At 38.2% G+C, this 18,244-nt stretch overlaps 1 protein-coding gene across 3 annotated transcripts in view; it reads right to left on the reverse strand.

The window, feature by feature from the left end:
* The window catches only part of TENM1 (teneurin transmembrane protein 1), a 557,972-nt gene that overhangs the window by 185,386 nt on the left and 354,342 nt on the right, over positions 1 to 18,244 (reverse strand). The window lies entirely within an intron of this gene.

The raw sequence follows: 18,244 nt of genomic DNA on the forward strand, positions 1-18,244 counted from the left end.
CCAGGGCTTGAACCCGTGTCCCCTGCACTGGCAGGTGGATTCTTAACCACTGTGCCACCAGGGAAGCCAATTAGTGGATTTTTTGATGATGGCCATTCTGACCAGTGTGAGATGATACCTCATTGTAGCTTTGATTTGCATTTCTCTAATGATTAGAGATGTTGAGCATCCTTTCAATCTCACTACTGGGCATATACCCTGAGAAAACCATAATTCAAAAAGAGTCATATACCACAATGTTCATTGCAGCACTATTTACAATAGCCAGGACATGGAAGCAACCTAAGTGTCCATCGACAGATGAATGGATAAAGAAGATGTGGCACATATATACAATGGAATATTACTCAGCCATAAAAAGAAACAAAATTGAGTTATTTGTAGTGAGGTGGCTAGACCTAGAGTCTGTCATACAGAGTGAAGTAAGTCAGAAAGAGAAAAACAAATACCGTATGCTAACACATATATATGGAATCAAAAAAAAAAAAAAAGGTTCTGAAGAACCTAGGGGCAGGACAGGAATAAAGATGCAGATGTAGAGAATGGACTACTTGAGGACACAGGGAGGGGGAAGGGTAAGCTGGGACAAAGTGAGAGAGTGGCACTGACATACATACACTACCACATGTAAAATAGATAGCTAGTGGGAAGCAGCCACATAGCACAGGGAGATCAGCTCAGTGCTCTGTGACCACCTAGAGGGGTGGGATAGGGAGGGTGGGAGGGAGACGCAAGAGGGAGGAGATATGGGGATATATGTATACATATAGCTGATTCACTTTGTTATACAGCAGAAACTAACACAACATTGTAAAGCAATTATACTCCAATAAAGATGTTAAAAAATATTATCATAGAGATATATTAAAGATTTTATATTCTGATTTGGCAAAAAAAAAAAAAAATTTAAACCTCCCTTTAAAAAAAATAAAGATAATGACCAAAAGAACATAAACAGAATATATAACTTCTTAACCAGAAAAAGAGAAATAAGAATGAAGATAACCCAGTCAGTCAGAGCAAAGGCAGAAAAAGGGTAAAAGTCAATGAAAAAATAAATGATGTAAATAGGAGACACAAAAGAAGATTATAGGATATAAATCCAAACATGTCAGTAGTCCTAGTAAATAAAAACAAATTGAACTTGCAATTTAAGAGTGAGACTCTGGAACTGAGTGAAGAAGAAAATCTAGTTATGTTCCTTCTGTTAATAAGAGATGTGCTGAAACAAACTAATACAGAAAAGTTAGCAATAAGGGAAAAAAGGCACTGTAGTAAAGTACCAAGAGAAACTTGATGTAGTTATAATATTATCAGATGAAATAGATTTCAAGGTATAAAACATTATTATGGATAGAGTCATTATATAATGATAAAAGGATTAATTCACCAGGAAGATGTAACAATCCTGATCCTGTAAGAAAATACAGCTTCAAGATATATAAAGCAAAACTCGACATACTTATAATAAGACAAATTGAAAATTTCAACATCAGGAATAAGAAGATAAAAAATTAGTGGATGTAGAAACTTTGAATAGTACAATTAACAACTTTAATATAATGGACATATATAGAACCCCCAAACGTATGACTATACAATACATATTCTTTTCAAGAACACACAGAATACCCACAAAACTGACAATTATTAGTTCACAACGCAAGGCTCAACAAATGGCAAAGATTCTACACCATACAGATAATGCTGTTTCAGCAAAATGCACTAAAATTAGAAATCAATAAATAAAAAGCAAAAGAAAAAATGCAGAAAAGTGTTCTTTAAAAATACACTTTAAAATAATTTATGAATCACATAAAAATTATATTGGAAATTAGGAACTGAATAACAATGAAAATACTATTTATAAAAACCTGTGGGATACAGCTTAGACAGTAACTTAGAGGAAATGTACAGCCTTTCATACATTTAGTAGAAAAGAAGAACTGAAAATTAATGAAGAAAGCATCCAACCCAAGGAGTTAGAAAAAATACTACATATAACTAGAAGGGAGGAAACAACAAAATTAAGAGCTAAAGTTAATGAAATGAGAAAAAAAGAAACAATAGAGAAGATGAACTAAACCAAAATCTGTGTCTTTGACATGAATAATAAAATAGAGAAAGCTTTGACAAAGTAGAACAAGAAATAAAGAAAGGAAATGATACAAGTAAGCATTAAAGATTAAAATATAAAAATAAATGAGAGAGTGCTATGAACAACTTTATGCCAGTAAGTTTGAAACCTTAGATGAAGTAGATTATTTTTCAAGAAAAAAAAAAATGGATTTGAGAAGAAATAGAAAGCCTGAATACACCTTAAAGACATTGAAAATGGCCCAGATGGTTTTACAGGTGTATTTAGCCAAACTTCTAAGAGACAGATAGATAATCTCTATTTTAAGTCACACCAGAGAACACAAAAAGAGAAAAGACTTCCTGAATCATTTTATGAGACCACTATAATCTAGTTCTAAAATAAGGTAAGTAAAGAAGAAGGGACTTTTTTGTAGGCCAATCTCACTTATAAACATGGCTGCAAAAATCTCCAATAAAAGATCTGAAAATCAAACCAGCAGTGCACACACACACGCACACACACACGTGCACACACACACACACACACACACACATATAGAAAATCACAACCAAGTAGGCATGAATGCTAGGATGGTTTAACTTTTGAAAATCTATTAATGCAATTCATCATTGAATTAATCCGTTTCACTTTAATCTCATTTCATAATGTATTAAAGAAAAATTATCATCTTATATACAGAAAGATTATTATATAATATTATATATTTATAAAATAGCTCCTATTTATGATGCAATCTCTTAGCAAAATAGGACTAAAAGGGAATTTACTGAATATGATAAAGGTGATTTACCAAAATCCTAAAGTAAGCATCAAACTTAGTAATAAAATAATAGAGTTCCCTTAAAGTCAGAAGTACTACAATTAACTGCTGCTTCAAATTCAATGTGGTGCTGGAGAACTTAGCTAGCACAATAAGGTAACCAAAAATATAAAATGTTTAATGTCTGGAAAGGAAGACACAAAATTGAATATACAGGTAAACTATGGAAACAGGAAGAGAGGATAGCAAAGTTATTGTAAACAAGATCAACAGAAAAAAATCAACAGCCTGCCTATATATCAGGAACAGCCAATTAGAACATGTAATTTTTTAAAAAAGATCTCATTCATAATAATAACAAATCTAGCAAAAAAAAGTTCAACATTCTTTTATATAAGAATTTAAAACTTTTTGAATTGAAGAACACATACCAAGACTCAATCAATGGGGAGATACACTGTGTTCATGGCTCACAAACCTCAATATCATTAAGATGTCAATTTTCCTCTACTAGTTCTGTAAATTCAACAACCGTTTTCATAGAGCTTGAAAACATGATCCTAAAATCCATATGAAACAGAAAAGACTAAGAACATTTTGAAGTATATTCATTGATGTGTGTATGTGTGTGTGTATGTGTGTCCAGCCTAAATGTACATCAATAGGAAAATGGATATATAAATTTCGGTGTACTCATACAATGCAAAAAAATACAGAAGTTAAGTTGAATAAAGTAGAGGTACATGCCTCAAAATGGATAAACCTTAAAAACATAATGTTAATGGAAGGAAGCAAGTTATTCATATGAAATTTAAACATACGCAGAACAATATAGTTTTATGGGTATATACATATTTGTAAAAGCCTAAAAATATGTACAAGAATGATTAAATTTAGGGTAGTGGCTTCCACTGCAGGGAAGGGAGGGGGCTGGAAGCACAAAATGATACACAGGGACTTATTTGTATTTGCTACTTTTTAAAGCTAAGTTGTGGGTTTACAGTTGTTCATTATGTTATTTTATGTGTTTGGAATATTTAGTAATAATATCCAAAAGAAAAGAAATAAAGAATAGATAAGAAACGACTGTCTTAGGACTTCCCTGGCGGTCCAGTGGGTAAAACTCCTTGCTCCCGATGCAGGGGGCAAGGGTTCGATCCCTGGTCGGGGAACTAAGATCCTGCATGCTGCAGGACGTGGCCACAAAAAAAAAAAAAAAAAAAGAAACGACTTGTCCGCTCTGGCTGCCTCTGTGTCTGAATCTCCCAAAGAACAAATTTCTAGGAGGCAGTAGATTGCAGAAGAGTCGGGGACAGCATTCTCTCAAAGACCTTACATATTATATTGATGCCATACTCAGCAGTGAGCTGTTATATCCATTTGGGGAAATCTCCATAATTTTCAACTTGTAATCTTTTTAAAACCTTCCTGTATTTGTTACACGTGTGTGACCTGAGTGGTGTTATCAGTGTTCTTGTAAATATTTACTATGTTTTTCTATTTAGGTTAATTCCAACAATTTTGTACTTTAATAAAATGTTGTAAACAGTGCAAGAAAAAGAAAAGGAAACAACTGTCTTTAGGGACCACTCTGTTGAATAAATAAGTGGAGATGTGACTTAACCTCAACACGAAACCCCCCACAGACATAAGCCACAACTACTAATCTGATTGACAGTTTCAGCACCGCAAGGATCCAGGTGGGAAGCGATATCCGCATGAGTAAGGGAATCCTCTAAGAAATAAATTACTACACATGGAGAAGCAGATCTTCCACAAGAAGCATTCCTCACTTTGAACTGCATCAACATTCCTGCAATTGCCTCCATTTCCAAATGGAGTTTCTGGACTCATACTAAGATGTTTTTCAATCCCAATCTTTTATGATTAGCAGTGGGGTGGGTGTGGGAGGACTAACAGAAAACAGATGCTGGCAATTGTATAATTTATAAACATGCTAGAAATGATATTTGCTCTAATATATTTGTCTTATGAATAGTTCTATTCCATGTGTAATATTTTCTATCTGGTTGAAAATACATTAACATTACAGGCTACAAAATATGACAAAAGAATGCTAAAATATAAACATTCTTTTGTGCAAATGGATTGGAAAAGAACATGAAAAATATAGGCAGACACTTTAAAGTTCTATTGAGACATTTCATTTTTAATAAGTTTCTTTATGCATGTCAACAATGAACAACACTTGTATAAATTGAACTAGGATACAACTGGAACACTTCTTTGTTGCATGCTGACAGAGAACAATTTGATTAAACAGTAAATCCTTCAGAGCTTCCCTCAGAACCATTTCCCTTAGGTTTACTTCTTAGACAAAAGTTCCCAGTAAAGTAAATTCTGTTATTCTTAGCACTTTGGCTGTGCCCAACATTAGACAATGATAATATTGGGCACCCTGAAATATTAAATCTGGGTATTAGTTAGGCTCTAAAATACACATTTATGTAACATTTTCAATAATTCAATATGGCATTCTAAACAAAGAAAGGACACCTTTGATGTAAAAATTCATGAAAATTAAGGAAGTATTACATGTCCACTTGTTCAGCATCTAGTAGAATCAGTTAAAGATCAAAGGAAATCAAGCTGGGAGCATAAGGAAAATCAAGAATTGGGAATGAATGAACCTGAATAGATAGAGACCTTCTCTTTGATAGACTGTCATACAATTTTTACTGGGGAAACTATGAGATTTTCTCATTGTTTTATGTGATTAATATGGGAAATAAGAGTAAGGAAAAAAAGTAAGTTGATTTGATAAGTGTGAGCAGTACCAAGTCAAGCAGGTTAAGGACTGGAAAAGTTTTTACAGTGTATCCCAGGCTCTTCGCTAAAATCAAGCAATGAATCAACCAAGAATAATAAATATTATTAAGAATAAAGGTTTGTGTACTTGGTATTACTTTTCAAATATTTGAATCATTTTTATTTTACTACTACAGGTCCTTGCATTCCTCAGTGGCAGACATTCTACTTGAGAGTGGGACTATCATAAATAACTGTTAACTTTGTAGAACACATGTTCAGGCTCGCACACATGCAGGTTCGCACATAGACACGCATACACACACACTTTTTGGGTCCCTGTTTCTCTGAAAAGCAATTGGGAAAATATTATCTATTTTACTGCACAGAGTTAAATTCAATACCACCTCCACCCGATCTTTATCAGTACGTCGCTATGACAAAGATTTGGTTTTACTGTGGGCCATGTATCACATTTTCTGTGTTTCAGGTGTAATAGTGTATCTCATTCTAACACAGAAACCTATGACATAAGCATAACACTTGTCTTTCAGCCCCAACATTACAATGAGCTTCAGTATATTTTAGTAATCTGAACACTGTCTTACATTTGAACAACAATTTGATTGAAGAGACTACAAATGATACATGTCAGCTAGCTCTTTCTGTACAAATAGCAACATAGAAGCAGCAGTAACAACAACAGCACACTCCAGCCTATGAAACTCTTGAGATGAGTCTCAAATTCTTGGATAAGAACTAAATCTGAAGGAATCTAGTATGTGAAGATCAAAAGTTGAATTGACTTTCAGCTTAATGTTTCATGCATTATGGTTATCACATGGCTTTGGATTTCCTTTATAAACTGGTGAACTGTTCTTCGGTAAATGTGAAAAACCTGACAAGACAGAAAAAATCACGCCTGGCTTACAACTTTTGAATTCAATAAAATACTCAACTGGCTTTTTTCAGTAGCTAGACTCTTTCCTTTGGAATAAATCCTGTTTGCTTTTCGGCCAAATGAAATATTCTCCCATAACTCTAGAGATCATATTTTGTTTAAGTCAGTGATGAGAAGCTGGAAACACTGAGGCTGAGGTGAGTTTCTACTCATTCATGGCTACAGATGCAAAACTGTCTCAATCCTTTGATGACGAACCCAACATACTCGTCTATCCAGTAATATCCCCAATTGGCAAAGAATGTTGATATCTAGACACTTGTCTCACAACTGCTTTTCACTTGACCCAATCAGGTACCAGATTGTCAGGGTAACACCATCACCCTTAAGGAGAAAATATTAACTTTGGAAACTCCAAACATATGATTTGTAGCAGGCCCTGTGCTCTGAACTGATTGTTCAGCTGTGGAAGAGTTTGTGTCAGTCTATCCACAGTTTGTGCTTAGACTTTCTTACCGTCGTTGCTACCTATTTGCAGTCTGTGACCACCTAAAAGGGCAAGCCTAAGTGGCTCATCAAGGTATCGAACTCACGTCCTTGGCCTCAATAAAACAGTGCCCTCACTCATTAAACTATATACAACTACTACTGGAGCAATTATCATTACATCCTGGCTCAGAGTGGCTACTTAAGAAGTATTTATTAGTAAGTCAGAAAGCTGTTCTTTATATATAACGTTTAGCATTCTTTTTGGCATGATTAGACATAATGTTAAAATTGTGCTAAGGAGGACTTTCTCTTCCTTCTCATTGATATTAGACCTCTTCTTCCCTCTTGAAAAAATTTTGACATTCCCTCTCTTCTCCCCAAAATGAATTTCATTAAGCACATCTAAAACTCCTGCTCGGTGTTTTTCTGAGGCAATAAGCCAACCAAGTGAGCACAGAAAGGTCTATGTTCCCTGAAGCTCTACAAATGATGGACTGAGAGATCTTCAGACACATCCAAGCTCCAAAACACATCTGATAGCATACTTCATGGGTGAAGCCAAAGCTGTTTGCTGGAAGGACACTTCATGCAGACTGGAAAATTTACTCTGAATGAAAGAAAGCTTATATAGTTGTTTTTACCCCATTCAACACTCTTGCTAAGGGCTCTCTGGATTTAGAAAATGAAGTCTAATTGGAGTCCACAAGAGAGACAAGGCTAGCAGTCATCAGGCAATCTCTGAAACTGTGGTAGGCTCTACCTGCATCCTTAATGTGTAAGGTGTGTTCAAGACATTACACAGGCACAGAAAGCAGCTTTCTGTCAAAGACCTGGGGAAGGGCTCCCTACATATTTACAAAGCTGCCATCATTGCCCAGCAGACCATGCACCTACAGTTTATTTTTACCCCTATAAATAAATATGACATGGAGAAATGAAATGTAAAGAATCCAGAGTCAACAAAATCCTCTGCATGATGAAGACAAAGGCATATAAATGTCCTTATATATCATCTGAATGCACAATTTAGTGCTATTTAATACATTTAGTTTTTAATTTATAATTTTACTCTATGGCAATCACTAAAATGTTTAAAAGGCTGTATGGTTATTAGTGTCATCTGAACTTTAAGAGACATACTTTATATGTTTCCTAAAAGCCGCCATATTCACTCTTCTAAGAACTAATAATGGGATTATTATTATATAAAGAATTTGACTTCATGTCTATCCTTGTTCCACAATATCAGCATTCCAGAGAGGTTGTACTGTACTGTGGGAAAGCTATGGGTAGGGAGTATATTAACCTGGCTATATTAAGACAAAGTTAAAGTCCTTGACTTACTTTCAATTCCACAGACATCATGCTACATATTTCTACTTGGCTAGGCCATCATCACCTTAAACTCAAAATATTTATAACCTACCTTTTAACTTCTACTCATAATCCCATTTTTTACCCTGATTTCGCTTTTTTTTTTAACATTTTTATTGGAGTATAATTGCTTTACAATGGTGTGTTAGTTTCTGCTTTATAACAAAATGGATCAGTTATACGTATACATATGTCCCCATATCTCTTCCCTCTTGCGTCTCCCTCCCTCCCACCCTTGCTATCCCACCCCTCTAGGTGGTCACAAAGCACCGAGCCGATCTCCCTGTGCTATGCAGTTGCTTCCCACTAGCTATCTATTTTACGTTTGGTAGTGTATATATGTCCATGCCACTCTCTCACTTTGTCCCAGCTTACCCTTCCCCCTCCCCATAGCCTCAACTCCATTCTCTAGTAGGACTGCGTCTTTATTCCCGTCTTGCCCCTAGGTTCTTCATTACCTTATTTTATTTTATTTTTTTTTTAGATTCCATATATATGTGTTACAATACGGTATTTGTTTTTCTTTCTGACTTACTTCACTCTGTATGATGGACTCTAGGTCCATCCACCTCACTACAAATAACTCAATTTCGTTTCTTTTTATGGCTGAGTAATATTCCCTTGTATATATGTGCCACATCTTCTTTATCCATTCATCTGTCGATGGACACTTAGGTTGCTTCCATGTCCTGGCTATTCTAACTAGAGTTGCAATGAACATTGTGGTACATGACTCTTTTTGAATTATGGTATTCTCAGGGTATATGCCCAGTAGTGGGATTGCTGGGTCGTATGGTAGCTCTATTTTCAGTTTTTTAAGGAACCTCCATACTGTTCTCCATAGTGGCTGTATCAATTTACATTCCCACCAACAGTGTATGAGGGTTCCCTTTTCTCCACACCCTCTCCAGCATTTACTGTTTGTAGATTTTTTTTTTTATGTTTCCAATTGAATTTATTTATTTATTTATTTTTAACATCTTTATTGGAGTATAATTGCTTTACAATGGTTTGTTAGTTTCTGCTTTATAACAAAGTGAATCAGTTATACATATACATATGTCCCCATATCTCTTACCTCTTGCCTCTCCCTCCCTCCAACCCTCCCTATCCCACCCCTCTAGGTGGTCACAAAGCACCGAGCTGATCTCCCTGTGCTATGCGGCTGCTTCTCACTAGCTCTCTATTTTACATTTGGTAGTGTATATATGTCCATGCCACTCTCTCACTTTGTCCCAGCTTACCCTTCCCCCTCCCCGTATCCTCAAGGCCATTCTCTAGTACGTCTGTGAATTTATTCCGGTCTTGCCCATAGGTTCTTCATGACCATTTTATTTTTTCTTTTTAGATTCCATATATATGTGTTAGCATATGGTATTTGTTTTTCTCTTTCTGACTTACTTCACTCTGTATGACAGTCTCTAGGTCCATCCACCTCACTACAAATAACTCAGTTTCATTCCTTTTTATGGCTGAGTAATATTCCATTGTATATATGTGCCACATCTTCTTTATCCATTCATCTGTTGATGGACACTAGGGTTGCTTCCATGTCCTGGCTATTGTAAATAGGGCTGCAATGAACACTGTGGTACATGACTCTTTTTGAATACTGGTTTTCTCAGGGTATATGCCCAGTAGTGGGATTGCTGGGTCATATGGTAGTTCTATTTTTAGTTTTTTAAGGAACATCCATAGTGTTCTCCATAGTGGCAGTACCAATTTACGTTCCCACCAACAGTGTATGAGGGTTCCCGTTTCTCCACACCCTCTCCAGCATTTATTGTTTGTAGATTTTTTGATGATGGCCATTCTGACTGGTGTGAGATGATATCGCATTGTAGTTTTGATTTGCATTTCTCTAATGATTAATGATGTTGAGCATTCTTTCATGTGTTTGTTGGCAATCTGTATATCTTCTTTGGAGAAATGTCTGTTTAGGTCTTCCGCCCATTTTTGGATTGGGTTGTTTGTTTTTTTGATATTGAGCTGCATGAGCTGCTTGTAAATTTTGGAGATTAATCTTTTGTCAGTTGCTTCATTTGTAAATATTTTCTCCCATTCTGAGGGTTGTCTTTTCGTCTTGTTTATGGTTTCCTTTGCTATGCAAAAGCTTTGAAGTTTCATTAGGTCCCATTTGTTTATTTTTGTTTTTATTTCCATTTCTCTAGGGGGTGGGTTAAAAAGGATCTTGCTGTGATTTATGTCATAGAGGGTTCTGCCTATGTTTTCCTCTAAGAGTTTGATAGTGTCTGGCCTTACATTTTGGTCTTTAATCCATTTGGAGTTTATTTTTCTGTACGGTGTTAGGGAGTGTTCTAATTTCATTCTTTTATATGTAACTGTCCAGTTTTCCCAGCACCACTTATTGAAGAGGCTGTCTTTTCTCCATTGTATATTCTTGCCTCCTTTATCAAAGATAAGGTGACCATATGTGCGTGGGTTTATCTCTGGGCTTTCTATCCTGTTCCATTGATCTCTATTTCTGTTTCTGTGCCAGTACCATACTGTCTTGATTACTGTAGCTTTGTAGTGTTGTCTGAAGTCTGGGAGCCTGATTCCTCCAGCTCCGTTTTTCTTTCTCAAGATTGCTTTGGCTATTCGGGGTCTTTTGTGTTTCCATACAAATTGTGAGATTTTTTGTTCTAGTTCTGTGAAAAATGCCAGTGGTAGTTTGATAGGGATTGCATTGAATCTGTACATTGCTTTGGGTAGTAGAGTCATTTTCACAATGTTGATTCTTCCAATCCAAGAACATGGTATATCTCTCCATCTGTTTGTATCATCTTTAATTTCTTTCATCAGTGTCTTATAGTTGTCTGCATCCAGGTCTTTTGTCTCCTTAGGTAGGTTTATTCCTAGGTATTTTATTCTTTTTGTTGCAATGGTAAATGGGAGTGTTTTCTTAATTTCAGTTTCAGATTTTTCATCATTAGTGTATAGGAATGCAATAGATTTCTGTGCGTTAATTTTTTATCTTGCTACTTTACCAAATTCATTGATTAGCTCTAGCAGTTTTCTGGTAGCATCTTTAGGATTCTCTATGTACAGTATCATGTCATCTGAAAACAGTGACAGCTTTACTTCTTTTATGATTTGGATTCCTTTTACTTCTTTTTCTTATCTGATTGCTGTGGCTAAAACTTCCAAAACTATGTTGAATAATAGTGGTGAGAGCGGGCAACCTTGTCTTGTTCCTGAGCTTAGTGGAAATGGTTTCAGTTTTTCACCATTGAGGACAATGTTGGCTGTGGGTTTGTCATATATGGCCTTTATTATGTTGAGGAAAGTTCCCTCTATGCCTACTTTCTGGAGGGTTTTTATCATAAATGGGTGTTGAATTTTGTCGAAAGCTTTCTCTGCATCGATTGAGATGATCATATGGTTTTTCTCCTTCAATTTGTTAATATAGTGTATCACGTTGACTGATTTGCGTATATTGAAGAATCCTTGCATTCCTGGGATAAACCCCACTTGATCATAGTGTATGATCTTTTTAATGTGCTGTTGGATTCTGTTTGGTAGTATTTTGATGAGGATTTTTGCATCTATGTTCATCAGTGATATTGGCCTGTAGTTTTCTTTCTTTGTGACATCTTTGTCTGGTTTTGGTATCAGGGTGATGGTGGCCTCATAGACTGAGTTTGGGAGTGTTCCTCCCTCTGCAATATTTTGGAAGAGTTTGAGAAGGATAGGTGTTAGCTCTTCTCTAAATGTTTGATAGAATTCACCTGTGAAGCCATCTGGTCCTGGGCTTTTGTTTGTTGGAAGATTTTTAATCACAGTTTCAATTTCAGTGCTTGTGATTGGTGTGTTCATATTTCCTATTTATCCTGGTCCAGTCTCGGAAAGTTGTGCATTTCTAAGAATTTGTCCATTTCTTCCAGGTTGTCTATTTTATGGGCATATAGTTGTTTCTAGTAATCTCTCATGATCCTTTGTATTTCTGCAGTGTCAGTTGTTACTTCCCCTTTTTCATTTCAAATTCTATTGATTTGAGTCTTCTCCCTTTTTTTCTTGATGAGTGTGGCTAATGGTTTATCAATTTTGTTTATCTTCTCAAACAACCAGCTTTTAGTTTTATTGATCTTTTCTATTGTTTCCTTCATTTCTTTTTCATTTATTTCTGATCTGATCTTTATGATTTCTTTCCTTCTGCTAACTTTGGGGTTTTTTGTTCTTCTTTCTCTAATTGCTTTAGGTGTAAGGTTAGGTTGTTTATTTGAGATGTTTCTTGTTTCTTGAGATAGGATTGTATTGCTATAAACTTCCCTCTTAGAACTGCTTTTGCTGCATCCCATAGGTTTTGGGTCATCGTGTTTTCATTGTCATTTGTTTCTAGGTATTTTTTGCTTTCCTCTTTGATTTCTTCAGTGATCTCTTGGATATTAAGTAGTGTATTGTTTAGCCTCCATGTGTTTGTATTTTTCACAGATTTTTTTCCTGCAGTTGATATCTAGTCTCATAGCGTTGTGGTCAGAAAAGATACTTGATAACATTTCAATTTTCTTAAATTTACCAAGGCTTGATTTGTGACCCAGGATATGATGTATCCTGGAGAATATTCCATGAGCACATGAGAAGAAACTGTATTCTGTTGTTTTTGGATGGAATGTCCTATAAATATCAATAAAGTCCATCTTGTTTAATGTATCATTTAAAGCTTGTGTTTCCTTATTAATTTTCATTTTGGATGATGTGTCCATTGGTGAAAGTGGGGGGTTAAAGTCCCCTACTATGATTGTGTTACTGTCGATTTCCCCTTTTATGGCTGTTAGTATTTGCCTTTTGTATTGAGGTGCTCCTATGTTGGGTGAATAAATATTTACAATTGTTATACCTTTTTCGTGGATTGATACCTTGATCATTATGTAGTGACCTTCTTTGCCTCTTGTAATAGTCTTTATTTTAAAGTCTATTTTGTCTGGTATGAGAATTGCTACTCCAGCTTTCTTTTGATTTCCACTTGCATGGAATATCTTTTTCCATCCCCTCACTTTCAGTCTGTATGTGTCCCTAGGTCTAAAGTGGGTCTCTTGTAGACAGCATATATACGGGTCTTGTTTTTGTATCCATTCAGCCAGTCTATGTCTTTTGGTTGGAGCATTTAATCCATTTACATTTAAGGTAATTATCAATATGTATTTTCCTATTACCATTTTTTAAATTGTTTTGGGTTTGTTATTGTAGGTCTTTCCTTTCTCTTGTGTTTCCTGCCTAGAGAAGTTCCTTTAGCATTTGTTGTAAAGCTGGTTTGGTGGTGATGAATTTTCTTAGCTTTTGCTTGTCTGTAAAGGCTTTAATTTCTCTGTCAAATCTGAATGAGAGCTTTGCTGGATAGACTAATCTTGGTTGTAGGTTTTTCTCCTTCATCACTTTAAATATGTCCTGCCACTCCCTTCTGGCTTGCTGAATTTCTGCTGAAAGATCAGCTGTTAAGCTTATGGGGATTCCCTTGTATGTTATTTGTTGTTTTTCCCTTGCTGCTTTTATTATTTTTTCTTTGTAATTAATTTTCGATAGTTTGATTAATATATGTCTTGGCGTGTTTCTCCTTGGATTTATCCTGTATGGGACTCTCTGCACTTCCTGGACTTGATTAACTATTTCCTTTCCCATATTAGGGAAGTTTTCAACTATAATCTCTTCAAATATTGTCTCAGTCCCTTTCTTTTTCTCTTCTTCTTCTGGCACCCCTATAATTTGAATGTTGGTGTGTTTAATATTGTCCCAGAGGTCTCTGAGACTGTCCTCAATTCTTTTCATTCTTTTTTCTTTATTCTGCTCTGCAGTAGTTATTTCCACCATTTTATCTTCCAGGTCACTTATCCGTTCTTCTGCCTCAGTTATTCTGCTATTGATCCCTTCTAGAGAATTTTTAATTTCATTTCTTGTGTTGTTCATCATTGTTTGTTTGCTCTTTAGTTCATCTAGGTCCTTGTTAAACGTTTCTTGTGTTCTATTTCCAAGATTTTGGATCATCTTTACTATCATTATTCTGAATTCCTTTTCAGGTAGACTGCCTATTTCCTCTTCATTTGTTAGGTCTGGTGGGTTTTTACCTTGCTCCTTCATCTGTTGTGTGTTTCTCTGTCTTCTCATTTTGTGTAATGTAATGTGTTTGGGGCCTCCTTTTCGCAGGCTGCAGGTTTGTAGTTCCCGTTGTTTTTGGTGTCTGCCTCCAGTGGCTAAAGTTGGTTCAGTGGGTTGTGTAGGCTTCCTGGTGGAGGGGACTCATGCTTGTGTTCTAGTGGATGAGGCTGGATCTTGTCTTTCTGGTGGGCAGGTCCACGTCTGGTGGTGTGTTTTGGGGTGTCTGTGACCTTATTATGATTTTTGGCAGCCTCTCTGCCAATGGGTGGGATTGTGTTCCTGTCTTGCTAGTTGTTTGGCATAGGGTGTCCAGCACTGTAGCTTGCTGGTCGTTGAGTGGAGCTTGGTCTTGGCGTTGAGATGGAAATCTCTGGGAGATTTTCGCCGTTTGATATTACATGGAGCTGGGAGGTCTCTGGTGGACCAATGTCCTGAACTTGGCTTTCCCACCTCAGAGGCACAGCCCTGATGCCTGGCTGGAGCACCAAAAGCCTGTCATCCACACGGAAAAAGAGAAAAAGGGGAAAAAATATATATATCATTGCTTCCAAAGTCCACCTCCTCAATTTGGGATGATTCATTGTCTATTCAGGTATTCCACAGATGCAGGTACATCAAGTTGATTGTGGAGCTTTAATCTGCTGCTCCTGAGGCTGCTGGGAGAGATTTCCCTTTCTCTTCTTTGTTCACACTGCTCCTGGGATTCAGTTTTGGATTTGGCCCTGCGTCTGCGTGTAGGTCGCCTGAGGGCGTCTGTTCTTCGCTCAGACAGGACGGGGTTAAAGGAGCAGCTGCTTCGGGGGCTCTGGCTCACTCAGACCAGGGGGAGGGAGGGGTATGGAGTGCGGGGCGATCCTGCGGCGGCAGAGGCCAGCGTGACATTGCACCAGCCTGTGGCACGCCGTGCGTTCTCCCAGGGAAGTTGTCCCTGGATCACGGGACCCTGGCAGCGGCGGGCTGCACAAGCTCCCAGGAGGGGAGGTGTGGATAGTGACCTGTGCTTGCACACAGGGTTCTTGGTGGCGGCAGCAGCAGCCTTAGCATCTCATGCCCGTCTCTGGGGTCCGCGCTGATAACCCTGGCTCACGCCCGTCTCTGGAGCTCCTTTAAGCGGCGCTCTGAATCCCCTCTCCTCGCGCACCAGGAAACAAAGAGGTAAGAAAAAGTCTCTTGTCTCTTCGGCAGCTGCAGACTTTTTCCCGGACTCCCTCCCGGCTAGCTGTGGCGCACTAGCCCCCTTCAGGCTGTGTTCACGCCGCCAACCCCAGTCCTCTCCCTGGGATCCGACCGAAGCCCGAGCCTCAGCTCCCAGCCCCCGCCCGCCCCGGCGCATGAGCAGAGAAGCCTCTCGGGCTGGTGAGTGCTGGTCGGCACCCATCCTCTGTGCAGGAATCTCTCCGCTTTGCCCTCTGCACCCCTGTTGCTGCGCTCTCCTCCGTGGCTCCGAAGCTTCCCCCCTCTGCCCCTCGCAGTCTCTGCCCGCGAAGGGGCTTCCTAGTGTGTGGAAACCTTTCCTCCTTCACAACTCCCTCCCACTGGTCCCGTCCCTATTCTTTTGTCTCTGTTTTTTCTTTTTTCTTTTGCCCTACTCAGGTATGTGGGGAGTTTCTTGATTTTTGGGAGGTCTGAGGTCTTCTGCCAGCGTTCAGTAGGTGTTCTGCAGTTGTTCCACATGTAGCTGTATTTCTGATGTATTTGTGGGGAGGAAGGTGATCTCCACATCCTACTCTTCCACCATCTTGAAGCTCCTCCTGATTTCACTTTTGTTATTACCATGATAATATTCCTGGTTTCCAAACTAGGAAACTTGTCATTATGTGTTCATCTTCCTTCTCCCTTCTGCTCATATCTAGCCAGGTCTTTCAATTCTTCTGTTTTATTTTCCACTTTTATTTCTCTCTCTGAGAGCCAGTGTAGCATAGTAGTTAAGAGTCTGGACTCTGAAGCCTGAATTCATGGGCTGGAATACTAGGTCAGCTATGGATTAACTATGTGACCTTGGGCAAGTCACTAAATCTTTCTGTGCTTTGGTTTCCCATCTATAATGTGGATTGCTGTACGGATCAAATGAGTAAATATATGTAAAGTGCTTACAACAGTGCGGGGTAGATAATAAGTGCTATGTAAATGTTAGCTATCATGATGATCTCTGCTTATCAGGGCTTTCATCATCCTTTGTCTTGAGTCTCACAAAAGCCTCCTTATTGGTTTCTCAAATGTTCTGTTCTCTCTTTAAACACGCCACAACCAATTATCTTCTTTCTTTCACCAATTTGTTTTATTTCTGTCCATTTGATCTACCAGAAATTGACATACTCTCTCTTCCACTGGTCTGCCTCTCGGATAATTGAAAATAGTTACATGATCTCAAAGTTTTTCTTCTAACCATCCCTGAGTTCTTTAGGTGTTCTTCATATTACATGGTTTGCTTACAGTTGACATCTTGGTTTCTCTTCTCTGGACAAAGCACAGCTCTGGTCACACATTATGTGTAAAAATATTTCATAGTTTCCCAAAGCACACTAATGTCCAAAATCCTTAGCCTAGAAATTGAAACTCTTCCCAACCAAATGATGCGCATTACCTTTCTGACTTTAGCTTTCATTATTCTCCTATTTGCATCCTTTGCTACAGACAAATTTGACTACCAGTCCTGTTCTGGAATCACCTTCCTTTTCATGCATCTGGAGCTACATCATGTTTTCCCTTCCTTCAATGCTCTTCCCTCGGTCTATCTCTATCTGCCCCAGTGGTCCTTCAGCTCACAGCTTGAATGACACCTTCTTAAGGCAACAGTCTATGGTCCATGATGCTCCAAGGCAGGGATGATATGACCCTCTTTGTACTCCTACAGTGCTTTGTTCACACATCTATTATGGCTGTTACTGCATATAATCTGTTACTGTAGCTCTGTATACATATTCTCCCTACTGTATTATAAGGTGATGAAGGCAGTAGCTGAGTCTCAATCATTTTTCTCTCTCTTACATTTCTTAACACATGATAAGCACTCAATAAATACATTTGGAATTATTTCATTAATTCACTTAGTAAACATTTATTGAGTACCCCATGTAGCTCGCGGTATAACAGGACCTTAATGTATGTTTTTTTTTTAAGAACTTTCTGGATTGGTTTATTTAATTAATTAATTAATTAATTTATGGCTGCATTGGGTCTTGTTGCTGTGCACAGGCTCTCTCTAGCTGCTGCGAGCGGGGGCCGCTCTTCGTTGCGGTGTGTGGGCCTCTCACTGCGGCGGCTTCTCTTGTTGCAGAGCACGGGCTCTAGGCTCACAGGCTTCAGTAGTTTTGGCACACAGGCTCAGTAGCTGTGGCGCACAGGCTTAGTTGCTCCGTGGCATGTGGGATCTTCCCAGACCAGGGCTCAACCCGTGTCCCCTACACTGGCAGGTGGATTCTTTTTTTTTTTTTTTAATTAATTAATTAATTATTTTTTGGCTGTGTTGGGTCTTCGTTTCTGTGCGAGGGCTTTCTCTAGTTGCGGCAAGTGGAGGCCACTCTTCATTGCGTGCGTGGGCCTCTCACTATCGCGGCCTCTCTTGTTGCGGAGCACAGGCTCCAGACGCACAGGCTCAGTAGTTGTGGCTCACGGGCCTAGTTGCTCTGCGGCATGTGGGATCTTCCCAGACCAGGGCTCAAACCCGTGTCCCCTGCATTGGCAGGCAGATTCTCAACCACTGCGCCACCAGGGAAGCCCTGGCAGGTGGATTCTTAACCACTGTGCCACCAGGGAA

The sequence above is a fragment of the Balaenoptera ricei genome, chromosome X, assembly GCF_028023285.1.
Source record: "Balaenoptera ricei isolate mBalRic1 chromosome X, mBalRic1.hap2, whole genome shotgun sequence".
Lineage (NCBI taxonomy): Eukaryota > Metazoa > Chordata > Mammalia > Artiodactyla > Balaenopteridae > Balaenoptera > Balaenoptera ricei.